This window comes from Cyprinus carpio, chromosome B20 (genome assembly GCF_018340385.1).
Source record: "Cyprinus carpio isolate SPL01 chromosome B20, ASM1834038v1, whole genome shotgun sequence".
In the NCBI taxonomy this organism is placed as follows: domain Eukaryota; kingdom Metazoa; phylum Chordata; class Actinopteri; order Cypriniformes; family Cyprinidae; genus Cyprinus; species Cyprinus carpio.
In genome coordinates, this window is record NC_056616.1 from 19,119,667 (window position 1) to 19,136,705 (window position 17,039).

The 17,039-nt window shown below is 36.8% G+C and overlaps 1 pseudogene; it reads right to left on the bottom strand.

Annotated features, from left to right (window-relative positions):
- LOC109113147 overlaps positions 1–17,039 on the bottom strand; it is a 169,151-nt pseudogene that overhangs the window by 131,561 nt on the left and 20,551 nt on the right.

Below are 17,039 nucleotides of genomic sequence, written 5' to 3' on the forward strand. Positions count from 1 at the left end.
ATCACCACAAAGACAAGATTTCAACCACTACAAAAACCAATGTGATCATACCTTCACTCAGGAACTTCACACCAGTCCAGATCTCTGTGTCGGCTCTCCTCCCAAGGAATGAAAGACAAATTACCCTTCTTATCCACACTAGAAAGAAAGACAGAGAGAGAGACAAAGAAAGAAAGAAAGAAAGAGCACCACCAAATTATTAATATCATTAACTAAGGCACTGACTAACAACCACCAAACAATCTAACTTAAAAAAAAAAAGTAGTTTTTTTTTTTTTTAAAACAAACCACAATTTTTATTTATTTATTTTTTTCTAAGAAAACTGAAACTTCAATAGATCAAAATAAGCCACTAACTAAATTACTGGTGTCATTTCAAAGAAAACTGAAAGAGCAAGCCCATTAATAACCAACCAACAAACTAACTAATCAACAAACAACCTAACAAACAATTTAACCACAACTTTGGTGTCTTTTCACAGAAAACTGAAACCTAAGTAGACCAAAGAAGCCACTAACTAAAATTACATATGTACTTGTAAAGACAACTAAAACAGCAAGCCATTAACTAGCCAACGACCAAACAAACAACCTAGGCAACAAACTAAACACAGGTTTTGTGTCTTTTCTAAGACAACTGTTGCTTAGAGAGTTAAAAATAAGCTACCAACTAAAAGTATTGATGTCATTTCAAAGACAATTAAAACACCAAGCTAACTAAGTAACACCAAGTAACTAACAAACAAACAACCTAACTTACTAACCACAATTTTGGTGTCAATGTTTTGGTGTCAAAGCCAACTCTGAAACTTCCTCTAACTAAATAGCCAACTAACCAACCCATCACAATTCTTGGTGTCCTTTAAAAGATAATTAAAACTTGAAAGCCACTACCACCAAAAAAAAATCAACTGTTTTAAAGTAGTTCTATACTAAAATAAATTTCAAAACAACACTCAAAATGAACTGTCAGAAATATCTAGCTGATTCTGAAGTTACATTGGAGAAACATTTTAGAGATGACAAAATGCACTAGTCATCAGAGCTAATGTATCTTCTTCAGCTGGGCGAACTCCGTTAGATGACTGAAAACATACTGGAAATGGACAAGAAGAAAACACAGTGATTTGGAGGTGAAAATGGAACAAATAACAACCTAAAAATGTGAAAACTGGATATAATTTGTCCCAGTGACCGTTTTGAAGGCTGGGAACAGAACCAAAGAGACATAAAAGTAGGCAGGCATATTTTCTGAAGAAAATGATGATTGGTGTTTGGCAATGCAAAAAATGTGGTGGAAAACTTACAGTACTTTCCTTCATATCATGAGTGAAAAACACATTTATGTTCCTCACACATATACACAAACTCCTTCCCAGATGAGACAACTTTCATAGAAAAAAAAGCAATGTCATGCATGTGAGCACAGTTCAACTGAGACCTAAAACAATAAAATAAAATTGATGAGCATTGAAAAAGCGATGAAAGGGCCTTCGCACCCAGGCTCATCGACACCTGGTGGCTTTAGGAAAACAGCATACAGTGGGCAATATAAATTTAAAGTTGCAAGCATAAGAGGAATATTTCAAAGTCATTTATATGTGCCAAACTTCCTGCTGCCAACTGGTGGCGCTATGATTATAACGCAATATTTGCCTTAAGATGTGTTCAGGCCAGGACTCTTATCAAACTTGTGAAGTTTGGGGCAGATCGGACATTGCATGTTTAAGTTAGTGCAAAACAAGTCATTTCCTGTTAGCAGTAGGTGGTGCTATGATTATAACTGAATATTGGCATGTGAAAGTTTTCAGGCCAGGACTCTTAGCAAACATGTGAAGTTTGGGGCAGACCGGACATTGGATGTTTAAGTTTGTGTGAAACAAGCCACTTCCTGTTAGCAGTAGGTGGTGCTATGACTATAACTGAATATGATCATGCAGATGTCTTTAGGCCAGGACTCTAAGCAAACATGTGAAGTTTGAGGCAGATTGGACATTGTATGCATGAGTTACAACAACTTCCTGTTTGGTGGCATTAATAGCATGCTTTAGCACTTAGTAAGTGTTGCTAGCATGTTTGAGCATGTTTCTAGCATGTTTAGCACATAATGGCTTATTTTACTGTATTGCTAATAGTGCATTACAGTGTTAAACATGCCACTTGTTGTTGACAGTAGGTGGAGCTATGAATATAACCGAATATGGGCATGTAACTGTGTTCAGGCCAGGACTCTTATCAAACTTGTTAATTTTGGGGGAGATTTGACATTGAATGCCTTAGTTACAGCAACTTCCTGTTTCACTACATTAATAGCATGCTTTAACACTAATTTTGCCACACCCACTTCCGAATACACCCACCTCATTTTGACACACCCACTTCTGAAACCCATATCAGATGTAAATTTTCACCAGTTCTGATGCATGTGCAGTTTCATGAGTTTTGGAGCATGTTTAGGCCCTCAAAAATGCGATTTCACTTTGGAGAACGAGACGAAGATGAAGAAGACAAAGATGAAGAAGAACAACAAAAACAACAACAAAGACGTTAGAAAAAAAGTCTAAAAGAAAACTTAATTTGGCTGTGTTTCTTTCCAGCAGAGACGGCAGATGGCGAGAGACCACTGGTACGGCGTGAGTCCTGCAGCAGCGCTGTTAGCGCTCACAGGCCGGGGAGAGAAGGAAACCGGCCTCCAGCTGCTGAGCTGTGATGGATGTTCACTGCAGAGGCGACTGACCTCCATAAGAGAGAATGGGCGGAAGGAGGGCGACCGAATCCAATACACTAAATCTATTCTGTCACCCCCATTACTGGAACATTAGAGGGGGAAGTTGCAAATGCCCTTACTCTATGTCTCTCTCTCTTAACACACACAAACCTGTCCACTAAATCAGCGCACTCCAATACACACAAACCAAAGTGTGTATAACCACCTACCTAACAAAAACATTGCTAGATTACAATATGTACAAAACAGAGCCACACAAGCTCTCACCGAGTCCTCATCTCAGTGTAAGCGTAAGTGTAGAAGCTATTGCCTGTTTCCTCTGTTTTGATACTTTTCATGTATATATTTAGAGTGAGCAATTACATCAGTCTTTCATGTCTGAGTTCTGAGGGCGTCAAAAGAGACAGCACACTTTTGGAGTGTGTCATCGGCAAACAAGATCTGTGCGAAATCCCTAAGGAAGTCTTACCCGACGCCACAAAAGCGTTCACCGTATTAGCGCCTTCAAATCTGCAAAATCTCATTTCTTCTTGCTCAGCTATGAGGCGAAATGGAAATGAAAGCTAAACTGAAGTCTATTTTTAAGACGGCTGTCAAAAGATGCTGTTAAAAGTAATTATGACAAATCAGTCAAGTAATACTACGGATGTTACGTACAGCTGTCTGCCATTTGTGATTAATTGCTCCTTAAATGCAAATCAAGCTAAAGTGAGTTTCTAAATGAAACCACTTTTTCCCTCATTTCAGGGAAAGAACAAATGACACTGAAAGCAGTGGCGCAGCACAAAAGTAAAAGTGTTGGGATGAACTTGCCGGTCACTTAGGTTGTTGCTGGTAAGAGAGGTCAGTGATTCAATCTCTGCGACTGTCTTGGGATATCTGATGTTTGACATTTAAGGCGTCTGAGCTCAAGACGTGTCTGCTCTTAAATATATAGGCTCTGTTACACATTCATTGTTCTGGACTCAAATATCCGAGGTCTTTCGGAGTGAGCTCAGATATGTCTGTCCCGAAGATGTAGTCCCTGACTTTTATCGCCTACTCACTTCAGGATATGGCTAGAAATCTTTCTTTCTGAAGGAGCTCGCCAGGATATGAAACTTGATGGAAATACAAACAAGAAACTAGAGTTAAATAAACAATAATACATAAGTCAATTTTACCTGCACTTTATGGACTTAAAGGAATAGTTCACCCAAAAATGGGTCATTTTGTCTTCGTTTACTCACCCTCATGTCATTCCAAACCTGTTTCTTTCTAATGTTGAACACAAAAGAAGATATTTTGAAGAACCAAACAGACGTCCATAGTAGTGTAAGAGATACCATGGAAGTCAAGAGGGACCTTCAACTGTTTGATTACCAGCATTCTTCAAAAAATCTTCTTTTATGTTCAACATAAGAAACAAACTCATACAGGTTTGGAACAAAATGACGGCTTTTTTGGGTGAACCCTCTAAAATGTTTTATTTTGCGACCTGCAATATTATACTGGTGTTTACATTAATGTTGCTATGACTAACAGTATTTCACTTGCAAGTCACATTTCACTTGTGTGAGCTTTGATAATAATCAAATTAAACCGAACGCACATAACTTTTATTAAACGCCCCATCTAGGTTTGATTTATTATTAGCTTGGCCATTAAGAGGGTCTTTCATCATCATTTACTGATAAATGGGGGACTTTTGTGCATGTGTCAGTTCAATCAATTCTTTTATTTTAGAATGCATACAACATAATACAGAAAATTAAAACATCAAGCTGAATACATGTGTTAATGATGTTAAACTTAGAATGAAAAAAGTCAACTAAAATAAACATTTAATCACACATTTGATGTATTAATTTTGACAGTCATACTACCATTAAAAAAATTGTTTTAATGTATTCAGCAAGGATGCATTAAAAAAATATCACGGTTTCTCAAAAATAACTGTTTTTAAGCACAAAATCAGCATATTAGAATAATTTCTGAAGGATCATGTGACTGTGAAAACTGAAAATGTAACAATGGGAATATAACAAATGGGAAAACAGCTATTTTAAATTGTAATATTTCACAATATTATTGTGCATTTATATTTTTTATAAATTCTGAAATACATGCAGGCTTTTTGAGCATAAGGAATTTAACATCACTGAACCTAAACTTTTGAACGGCTGTGTACATATCCCTTCAGTGTTTATTTGTAGTATTTTTGGCCCAGGTAACCTCACAGCCTGCAGTTATTTCATAATCTTAAGGTCTCAAAGACTAAAGCGCATATGGAAAAGGTGCACTGCAAAATGTCTCATTTACATAACCAACCTGTTTTAAACTAGCACCTCATTTGGTCATACAGCAGACGGTACCTAATAACCTCTTTCAGTGGACCCGTCATCTAAAAATGACCTTTTCCCGTTAGGCTCTTTCAAAAAGATTTATGTGGCTTTTGTTTATCCTGTTCACGGTAGATCGGCATCCTCTAATAAGTAATTCTTACCCTGCCTTAGGCAGAAGGTCGGAGTGCTCGTGAGGAGAGGTGGTTTCTGGGAAATTGAAGAGAACAACGTGCTGGTGCTGGAGCTGCTCAGAGCCGTAGTAAGTGAAGAGAATATCCAACGCTTGCACATTGCTCTCCTAAGAGAGAGAAAGAGACGAGAGGAACAAGATTGATAGAGATAAATAATTAATAGATGATTTATGAAACAGAACTGACTACGGACAGCTTTATACTCTGCAGCAATATTTCCCACATTACAAACCCCCAGAAGCTTTTGCATTGGGCAGGTGGCCATATTTCAGACATCTACACTTTAAAATACTCAGAATAAGGAGGGAATCCATATTTTACGCCACACGCTAGCGAGGGCACACACACTTATCCACAAAACTGTGAAATGGTGACTATAATTCACGCCGCAGGACCCCGTTACAGACGCTCACGTCATGGACGGAGAACAAAGGAAGAGAGATTTACCCTTGAGTACGTTCTTGCTGACAGAACAATATTCTGATTGCGGAACTTCTTGAAAAACTCAGCATCAAATCGCTGCTCTGCCGCATGAGGTCCACCCAGAATCTCCTGAAGAAAAGTGATGAAACAAGAAGGATTAGAGACAGAGAGAAAGAAAGCAAAACAAGCATGAGAGTTCAGAAGAGGGTCTCGCACGTATACGCCGGAGGTAAATCCTCCCAGTCCACACCGCTGACATTTATCGCTTTGACATTTACAATTACAGCCTTTAAGTCGACAGGGTCGCCATGTGTATTTGTGTGCACGTGTGTGTTTAATGTCTCAGAGGTCTGGTTACATTCAGAACTATTCCCATAGAAATCAATTACAGATGAAGACACTGACAAAGACCATCCATCACAATACGAGCAGGACATTAACTATGCGATAGGATGAAACGACGACACTCTCCTGCTGATGACTTTTAAATTGAAACAAAGCATTACGATATGAAGTCGTTCACACATTGATCGTTTTATTCAGAAAATGGTGAGATGAAAATCCTAGTCTCGCCATTCTCTGTGGGTTTATGGTTTCAGAATGATCAAAGTTACTTCAAAAGGCAGTCTGTATCATTTTACTATCAATTAATAACTGACCAACATGCAATATCTGCAATAAAATTGTTGTAATGTAGAAATAAGCATGCTGTTTTTGCTACTGTGCCTTTAAGGCCTTCTATATGGAAATTCCCTTTGTTATAATTGTCTTACCTTCACAAACAAGCATAAATCACATCAAGGGATTGAAATGACAGCAGCTGAATACTAAATAGGTGTTGGCGGGGTCTAAAATTAACTATCTGCCAAAAGTGGGTGAATTGAGAAAATTTACTGAACATAAATATTTATCCAGACATGAAACATATATACAATGGAATATTTTTATAAGAGAGAGGCACCGATCGACCGGCCAGGGACCAGAATTTTCAGCACGATCGGTCCGACAAGTTAAAATTAAGTGACTTGCAGTTTAGACACAATATATAGCAATATTTGCTCAATTTCGCTGATGAAAATAGTTCCAATCAAAGCCACAGCAGAACTGTTTTGTGTCTCCCCGAGCAACACAGCGGTGTTTCGTTACTGAATGAATCCACGTTTTGGAACGAATCAAGTGAGTCAATGATTCAGTAACCCATTCAATAAAGAGAGTAGGCTGCGTCCAAAAGCCTAGCCAGCTGACTTGTTGCCTCGCTGCCTTGTGAGGCAATGACTTTGCCGGCAGCATTTTTGCATCAACCTCACGGAATAGAACACACAGGATTGTGGGATATCAAAGGCAGCTAAGGATACTTCTATGCTGCTTTCAAAATTTGATCAGAAGAATGGACGCAGCCAGTAGTCACTTGCCTTGTTTCTGAATGAATCATCCATTTGAATGAATCTGTCGAATGAAGGACGAAATGACTCACTCATTCAAACAGTCATTTGCCGCCACCTAATGGTTTGGTTTTATATTTAAAACTATCATTGCATTTTTCCCTATATTTATATTTGTATGTTTAAAAATATTTAAAACATTCATCTTATAGAATTCTTCATGCATTTGAAAGTTTGCATTATAAATGCATTTATGGCACCTCAGCTTCATCAAACAAGTCTGTGTAAATACATCTAATGCCACTTCAGATGCAGCTTCTGTGTTTCCTGCAATGGAAAGATGGAGTTTGTTGATGCTGATTTCAAGTGTTATTTCTACCTTTTTTTCTAGTCACAGAGCACTTTATTTTGAGAGTTGTTTAAGTGAGAATTTAATCTGTAACTTTGTCCAGATTGGGGGAATTGTAATGTAATCTTTTTTTTTTTTTTTTTTTTATTTTGTGTTTAGTTTTTTTTTTGTATGTGTGGTCTTTTGTTTTTTTTTGATGTAAATTATGGTTTTTAGAAAGTAAATCGGAATCGGCCAAGAATTTTTTATTGCAATCGGTGCATCTCTAAATTTTATTTTTTTTACACACACACACACACACACACACACACACACACACACACACACACACACACACACACACACACACACACACACACACACACACACACACTATATTAGAAATGCCCGGACTGGTGGCTTAATGGGATAGTTCACCCAAAAATGAAAATTATGTCATTAATGACTCACCCTCATGTCGTTCCAAACCCGTAAGACCTCCGTTCATCTTCGGAACACAGTATAAGATATTTTAGATTTAGTCCGAGAGCTTTCTGTTCCTCCATTGAGAATGTATGTACAGTATACTGTCCACGTCCAGAAAGGTAATAAAAACATCTTCAAAGTAGTCCATGTGACATCAGAGGGTCCGTTAGAATTTTTTGAAGCATCGAAAATACATTTTGGTCCAAAAATATCAAAAACTACGACTTTATTCAGCATTGACTTCTCTCCCGGGTCTGTTATGAGAGCGTTCACAACACTGCAGTTTAGTGATATCCGGTTCGCGAACGAATCACTCGATGTAACCGGATCTTTTTGAACCAGTTCACCAAATCGAACTGAATCATTTGAAACTGTTCGCGTCAACAATAAGCATTAATCCACAAATGACTTAAGCTGTTAACTTTTTTAACATGGCTGACACTCCCTCTGAGTTCAAATAAACGAGGTCAAGAACCGTTTCTGTTGGACGCGTCCGGTTCGAGAGCCGATGAGCTGATGATACTGCGCATGCGTGATTCAGACTGACACACAGCGCGTCTGAACCGAACTGGTTCTTTTGGTGATTGATTCTGAACTGATTCTGTGCTAATGTTATGAGCGCGGGTAAACCGAAGGCTTGAATCAAGGGCAATCATCGCCAATGAAGTCAAGGTTTATTGAATCAAACTGTCCGAAAGAACCGGCTCGCGGAAAAGAACAGAACTTCCCATCACTACCGGTGATCCGAAAACCGATGCAACCGGTTCTTGACTTGAGAACGAGTTAATGTTTCGTTCGTTATCTGGCTCGGCTTGTGTTCATCTTCAGTTCTCTCTTCACAGCAGTTCAGTCAGTGTACTGTTTGAGTAAATGAATTACTCCGGGATATTGGTTTATTTGAACTCAGAGGGAGTGTCAGCAATGTTAAAAAAGTTAACAGCTTAAGTCATTTGTGGATTAATGATTATTGGAGATGCGAACCGTTTCAAACGATTCAGTTCGATTTGGTGAACTGGTTCAAGAAGATCCGGTTACATCGAGTGATTAGTTCGCGAACCGGATATCACTAAACTGCAGTGTTGTGAACGCGCTCATAACAGACCCGGGAGAGAAGTCAATGATGAATAAAGTCGTAGTTTTTATATTTTTGGACCAAAATGTATTTTCGATGCTTCAAAAAATTCTAACGGACCCTATGATGTCACATGGACTACTTTGAAGATGTTTTTATTACCTTTCTGGACGTGGACAGTATACCGTACATACATTCTCAATGGAGGAACAGAAAGCTCTCGGACTAAATCTAAAATATCTTATACTGTGTTCCGAAGATGAACGGAGGTCTTACGGGTTTGGAACGACATGAGGGTGAGTCATTAATGACATAATTTTGGTGAACTATCCCTTTAATGCCCTTTAAAAAAGCTGTTCTTAATCTTTCTTAGTTTTAATTTCCAGTTAAAATATCTGAAATCCTTTTGAAACATTATGCAGTTGGTATTTAGTTGAGAAGCAATACTGAAAAAGATATTAAAACTTATTTTTAGAAAATACATTTGTAAAGTCTATTATGTCTGTGCACAGGCAGATTTTTTTTTTTTTATAAACAAGAAAAAAAAAGTACATTATAACAGAATGCAATTATATTCAAAACATATCTAACACAGTGGTTCTCAAGTCAATTTATCTTGTTCTACAGAATTTTTTATATTTTCTCCTGAAAAACAAAAAGTAAAAAAAAAAAAACTAATTAAAAACTCATTAAGAAGTCAGTTTTTGTAGTAGGAAAGAAGCATACTAGAGAGATCAGAGCGATAAATGCTGATTTTGAAGTATAGGCTAGATATGATATGTAAATTAGGGTAGTATAAAGTGCTACCAGTTTAGTTTCCCAAAACGGTCTATTTGGACTGGGGAGGAAGAACAAAGAAAATCCTGTTCTCCATAATATATCTTTTTAAAACCCAAATTGCTTTCTTTTAACGCCAGATTCTGGAATTTTAAAGCTTTATTAAATACAAAAGTACAGTTTTTTGGAAAGTGTTACCTCATCAGTGGCCAAGCAGTCCAGATAGCAGAGAAGCTTCAATCTACTTCTCCAGAGCTCCTTCTGCTCTAAAGTGAGTCTGGAAGAGCATGAGATCAATAGGATTAAACATGCAAACACAGTCTTATCTGGAGCTTATCATCATCCATACACTTCAGAGAGCCACCACTAATATCCTTGAAAACGGTGTAATGAAATAAAGCTTCACACACTCTGGGGGAGGGGTGGAAGATTTGACAGGCATGTGCGTAGAGGCTTACAGATGTAATGAAAGGCATTACAAGGAAATATGGATGAATGGGACGATTTGAAATTGAAGAAAAAAAAATGGAACAAACAGAAGGAGAACACTGCTGAGAGGGTAGTGAGCCATAATAGACCCAGATTAGGTCATCAAAGACAGGCTAATGTGAGGCGACCGCTGCCTGATTGCCTGGATGCCCATGCGAGTGCACGTGTGAATCCACAGAAGGCAATTACAATCTCATCTCATTCTCTCTGCATTACTGTGGAAAACTGAGCATCCTGTTGTATGCGAATGAGACCCGCACATGAGCACAGATCACTGGACTAGGGGAGAATATTGAACTGCAGGATGTTATCGCAATGCAAACATGATAAAAAAAAGATTGAAATAATAGCCTATGCATAAACACACTCGCTCGTGGATGCTTAGCGCAGATCTATCGCTAGCCTCCACACGCTAGAGTGATTCTATTCCAGTCGTACCAATTGTAATGAAACTAAAGCAGAATTCAATGACGTGTCAAGGGTTTATGGATGGCCTGACTGTAGAAGCAGCATTTTAAAAGTGCACTGAATCGGGACGCAGCTGTCAGTTCACCTAAAAACTTGTGTGATGAAGGTCGCTCATCTTTTAATGTGTCAAAACGCAACATACAGTACACCTAACACTGACTACTGACATGGTCAAACTTGAAAAAAAGAAAAAAAAAATACTATAATAACCATTTAAGAACTTGTACAAGTAAAAGTCAATAGAATGATTGCATAGCAGGCTGGTTTAGAGAGGAGAAAAGAAATAGGCTATTGATTTGTTGCAGTTTTGAAAAAAAAAAAAAAGAGGGACTGGTTAGTAATAGCTAACATTCCTAACTAATACATGATACAATTTTTTTTAAATTAAGACCAATTTTCCAACAAAACAAGGATTAAAAAAGTCATTAAATACAGGGTTTAAATCACAAAAACAGTTTTAAACACCACATCAATTACGCAATTAACAAGATGCATGCAAACCGACATCAAAACCTAAGGTGCCACTTATGCGCTCCGTTATTTCATTTCAAGCAACACTGCATTTTTGCCTCAGAGTCCCTTTAACTCAACAGTTTGAGGCTCTTTAAAACAATATCTATGATTTATATGCAATATACGATATTTAAGGCTTTTTAACTTGTAATAAAAAATATAAATGACTTCAAACGTTTAATTCTTATTTAAATGAGAGCTAGAGGAGGTGTAAGCCAAATAAAGTGGGAGAAATGGTGTGACAATAAACAGTAAAGACAGATATATCAAAACACCAATCAGCATGCAAATTGTTGTAAAAACAAAAAGGCCAATTGCAGCCAAGTAGGTAAATTTACGATAAATACTGAATGGTCTGTCTGATAAAGTGTATTTTCTGCGCTACTGGCACCATCAAATGTTTACAAACATTACATAAAAAAAATTACACTGCCTTCAAAGTGCACCTGGAAAATTCCAAATCGGCCATTCGTTATTACAACATGACATGCATTTAAGTCAGAAACATAATAGGGGAAAAATACAAAAGAAACACATTGTGAACAATAAACCTAAATAACTTAGGGGTTAGTCAGATTTGTTATATTAATCTGTTTATTTACTAGGAAGCCTGATTGGACTACTAATCTCAGTGTCAAATATTCGCGGGGTGTTATGATTATGATTTTGACTATATGGGGGAGCTCAAATGTCTGATTTCACAAAGAACTACTGGTTTTCTCCCAATAAGTTAATAGACAGCCTATTATGATAAAGCTGTAAATAAGAATCTGAAAAGAAAGAAGCTTGAAGAAATCCAACCACTCCTATAGATTTATGTTTAACTTTCCATAATCCATGACTGACAGAGGAGCATCTTGACGCCAGGGATTTAAAACTTTAACAAGACTCAAACTGACACAGGCAGAGATTGGATTTTTTTCGATCAGGTAGGGTACAAGTGATTTCAAAATATACGCTTTTATTCAGGCTATACATTTTTTTTACCTAACGTGTTCCCTGGGAATCGAACCCACAACCTTTTGCGCTGCTAACGCAATGCTCAACCACTGAGCCACAGGAACTATTTACCTGCATTTGGTTGAGTCAAGTGCTTCATTGTAGTACTACGGTGATTATCTCTTCAGCGCGCAGCGTGAGCAAGACAAACAACAATGCTGAATATTAATAACTATGACTGGGACTGTCACACACATACCATTATGATGAGAACACCATTAAATATAAAACGCTGTAAATTTTTTGGGTTTAGCTGCCGTGTTTCTGCACGTTGTTGCATGAAGAACGCTTCCACAAAAGGAGTTCATTCATTCATTCAAAGCCGCGCAGATAGGTTCATGTGCATTCGGGCCCTTTTTGCAGATAGCCTATAAGTCCTGATATTAACGTTGTGTTGTATAAATAACAAATCATATTCTAGATGAAACGATGAGTTTAATCCCATTGATTAAAAACGTGCTATCAAATGCGTCACCCTACTGGTCATCTAAAGCGCACACAGCTCAAAACAGAAATGCAGAATGTTAATAACTACTGTCATATATGCTAACGTTTTAATGAGAGCACTATTGTAAAAAAAATAAATAAATTGTGACTTGTTAGGGTTTCGCTGACGTTAAGTGTTAACTATCTTTTAATCAAAACATAAAACATTATTTACCCCGTTTGTATCTGCGAAGCATTCATTACACATTTTCCCTGTGTGTTTACGTCAGTAATGGCTGTCAAATGTCTGACTTGACTCAATGTATTTTGCCCCACCCCCAAAACATATGATTCGACTATCAGTCAAATATTGGCAAGATTCGAAAATTGTGATTCGACTATGAAAATCCTTAGTCGGGGATACCCCTAAAATAACTACATATGAGATCAAACTGATGAAAACGGTTCATTTATATAACTTATTTTCACATAGTATTTAACAAAAAAGTAAACCCTGAAAGTTGAGTGATTAACTTTACACTTCTTGTCTATAAGCCAATCCGCCCATCGCACCATTAAAATGACTGAAATAAAGCATGTATACATAAAAAAGAATTCAAAATCATTCAATAGCACAATAATCAAAGTATACAGATTAGAGCTATGTATTATTATAAATTAATATATCTAATTTTATATAGATCAGTGTTTCCCCAACAACACTACAATTCGTCTATCATCTAGAATTATGATATTTTTGGCTGTACTTTTTAGTTTTATAGTTTCAGTAATATAATGTGCTTGTGACACGTAATTTAAATTATATTTACATTTCCTTCGATAAGGCCCAATAAAAATAAATTATTATGCTCATAATATAAAGCAAAGAGAAGACCAATATTGTATTAAAATGCAAAAGAGGAGCATTGTCCCCATTTTATATTTTATTTTATAAATAAGGTTTAAAATAGGCAGCACACATAAGCCTGAAATGATCTCGAAAACTACTGCATGTTTGAAAGGAGTGCTGCAGCTGAATTAACTGCAGGCAGTGTCATTTTCAACTGGGAGAAAAATCACTGTGAGACTGAAGCCTGATTGACAGGCAGACATTGTTAAGGGGAATCACTATCAAAATATACAGTGTAGCTGTGATGGTGAAAGGAGAGAGAAGCATTGAACTTTCTCTAACACACACACACACACCTTCAACGAAACCCAGCGATCTGATCGATACTACACCATTGCTATAATGGCGGTAGAGTTAAAAAGAAATTAACAGAATGATGATTGTCTTTTTTGCCATTGCATTACCACAGCTGAACGTCGGGAGAAATTAAAGTACACCCCATTAGAGTCGCTCTCTTTCTCAATGCTGATGTGCCTGTCTATTTACTCTTTCTGTCACTCTTTATCGCTTTTATCTCTTTTGCTCTCTAAAAGCTTTTGCTTCTCTTTTTCCTTCCGTCTCGGCATTATTTCTCCTTTTTTCATCGGTTTTCTCTCGGTCAATCATTATTTCTCCCTCAATGGAGTAACAAGGACATCATGCATCACTCACAGACAGACACTCATAAACAGCCATATTAACACGCACATTAAATATGCTGACTGCATACAAACAAACAGCCTGAGGAGTAAACACACAAACACACACTCTGGCGGAAACGTACAGTAATTAAGTGCAAATTAGATACTGTTCTGTGTGATATGCATGGAGAGCGTGAGTTACGCTATGAAAAATTAGGCAATTTTGTCTGTGTGTAAACAAGTGTGTTTTGATTAGTGCAGTGTTAAAAGCAAATGTTAGCCAATCTACAATTTTTTTGTCTATATCTTCCTCCTTATCGAGTGTGTGAGTGTTCATAATTTGTGGTCACCAAGGGCTCTTTCATTAAAGGCCTCTTGGGCAAAGCACAACAGAAGCATAAATTACCTTATGCAGATTAGAAATAAATCTATAAACGGCTTTAATTTTATCCTGCTCCTCTTCCTCTCGCTTCTCTTTATCTGTCTCCTTGCTCTTTCTCTCCCTTCCCATCTGTGCTGTCTCCAAGATCTCTTCCACTGAATTTAACTTCCTCATGAGCATTATGAGAAAATCTACTAGGAGTGGGTCACGTCCAACAACCAACTAGTGCATTAGTGAGGTCGACTAGTTTATCTGTATTTTTTTCTTCTTTCTTTTTATCATTAGATTTTAGCGGTGGTGCTTTAATTAGTGTGCTGAGAGCATGCTGTGCTTTAGCTCTTGGCCAGATTGCATGGTAAAACTATTCAGGATAATTCAAAAAGTTATTAAGTCAAGTTAAAAATAGTCCAGCTTTTAAACATGCCATGTAATCAAATTTGAAGTTTTGTGGCTTTTAGTACGTGACTATCAGTTTTGTGACTACTGTATGTGCTAGTGCAGGGGTTTTTGCACTAGGTTTCGAGGGTCCCACAAAGGGAATATGAGGGCAAAAAGCACTTTACAAAATGTATTATTTGGATATATTTGGATAACCAAGTTTACAATTTTAAATTCACTCAAATAGTAGAAAAAAAAAATACACTGTCAATATATGCTGTAATACAAAATTAGAATATACTATATTAATAAAAATAAATATTTTCCAGGTAACATTTAAATAGTTAAAATGTTTTGATTTAAAACTGTGACAAATTAAAAGGCTTTTTTTTAAATTATTAATCAACTATTTGTGGAAACAACATGCCTGTACAATATTTCATACAGTACAGTATATAGTTTTTTTTTTGTGGGGGGGGGCATCTGAAACCCTGCACTATTTTGATTACTACACCTGATTATTTTTAAATTATGAATTATGATTTTTTTTTTGTATGTATATATGTGACCACAATACCAGTCACAAGGGTTTCAGATGTCCAAGTCCAAGAATGTCCAAATTAAGTCGTTAGCAATGAATATTACTAATCAAAAATAAAGTTTTGACACATTTTTGGATAGGAAATTTATGTTCATGGAACATGATCTTTACTTAATATCCTAATGATTTGGCATAAAAGAAAAATCTATCATTTTGACCCATTCAATGTATTGTTGGCTATTGCTACAAAAATATCCATGCGCCTTCTGGCAGGTTTTATGGTCCAGGGTCACATATATATATATACACATATATATATATATATATATATATATATATATATATATATATATATATATATATATATATATACATACTTGTAAAAAAAAATTACAAAAATAATTTATTTTGTCAACTTTTAAGCACATTGTATAGGATATAAATGAAGCCTAATTATACAGTGCTTCCTCTAGACAGATGTTCATACAGCCAACCGACTGTGTGTGCATGTAAGAGAGCCTACTTGCTAAAGTCCACATACTTGAGAACTTCCTGTCTCTTATTGGCTTCCCTCTCTTTTCTTTGCTCCATCTCTTCCTCCATGAAAAGGAAGTCTTCGTATGGAACATTGTCCAGATCCAAATCACCTGACAAGATGAATCTATGACAAGAGACAACCTGGTTAACATACAGCCAAAGAGGAGATCCGTAGATCTGTGTTAGGATGGGTCACACACCTGCCCTGGTCTTCTCCATCACCAATGGCGATCAATGCTTCAAGGTCGGTTCCTTTCGGGCCATACTGCAGGAGCTCTTTGGCTACGTCCACATTTGGAAAAAAGAAACATTAATAAATAAATAATAAAAATAAAAAAATTACAAGTTTGCATTAAAGCAAAAGAACAACTACAGTGGGGGAAAATGCTTGTGATTTTTATGGGTTATTTGCATTGCAAAATGTTTTTGTTACAAATACTGTAGTTAAGGATCGACTTTTACCAAGTAGTCCTGATTGGAAGTGATACTGACTGTAGATTTTCTCCACTGTCTCTGATAGACAAGATCAGAATCCAGACCATATGCTTGAGCAAAATTGAAAGCCTCTCCATACTCCTTGTTATCAATCTGTGAACACACACACACACATAAATCACCAGATAAACTTCTACTGAAAGTGCTCAGTCTTATTAATGGTCCATCTAAGACTCATGGACCTGTTAATATTACAGCAAAAAAGTACATCTATTAGGAGCTGCGGTATCTCACAAAAAAAACTGTTTTGTTACTTTAAGGTTGACATCTTCATGCTGTTTCCTGTCTGAATCCCTCCAGCATTCATCTTCCTCTCTCACTTTCATTCCACACTCGGAAGGTTTTGTGAAGCAACTATATGTAAAAGGCTAAGCTCATGAATATTAATGAACTTGTGCTGATGTGGCTAGGTACTGTTCAAGGTCTACGTAATCTTTGTAGATATGCTCATGTTACATGAATTGTTATTCTTGTGAAAAGCCTTCACCTTTATTTATAATGTGCAACATGAGGGTGAGTTTGTTTGTTTTGTTTTTTAAAATGTCATACCAGCTGCTTTGGATATTTTCA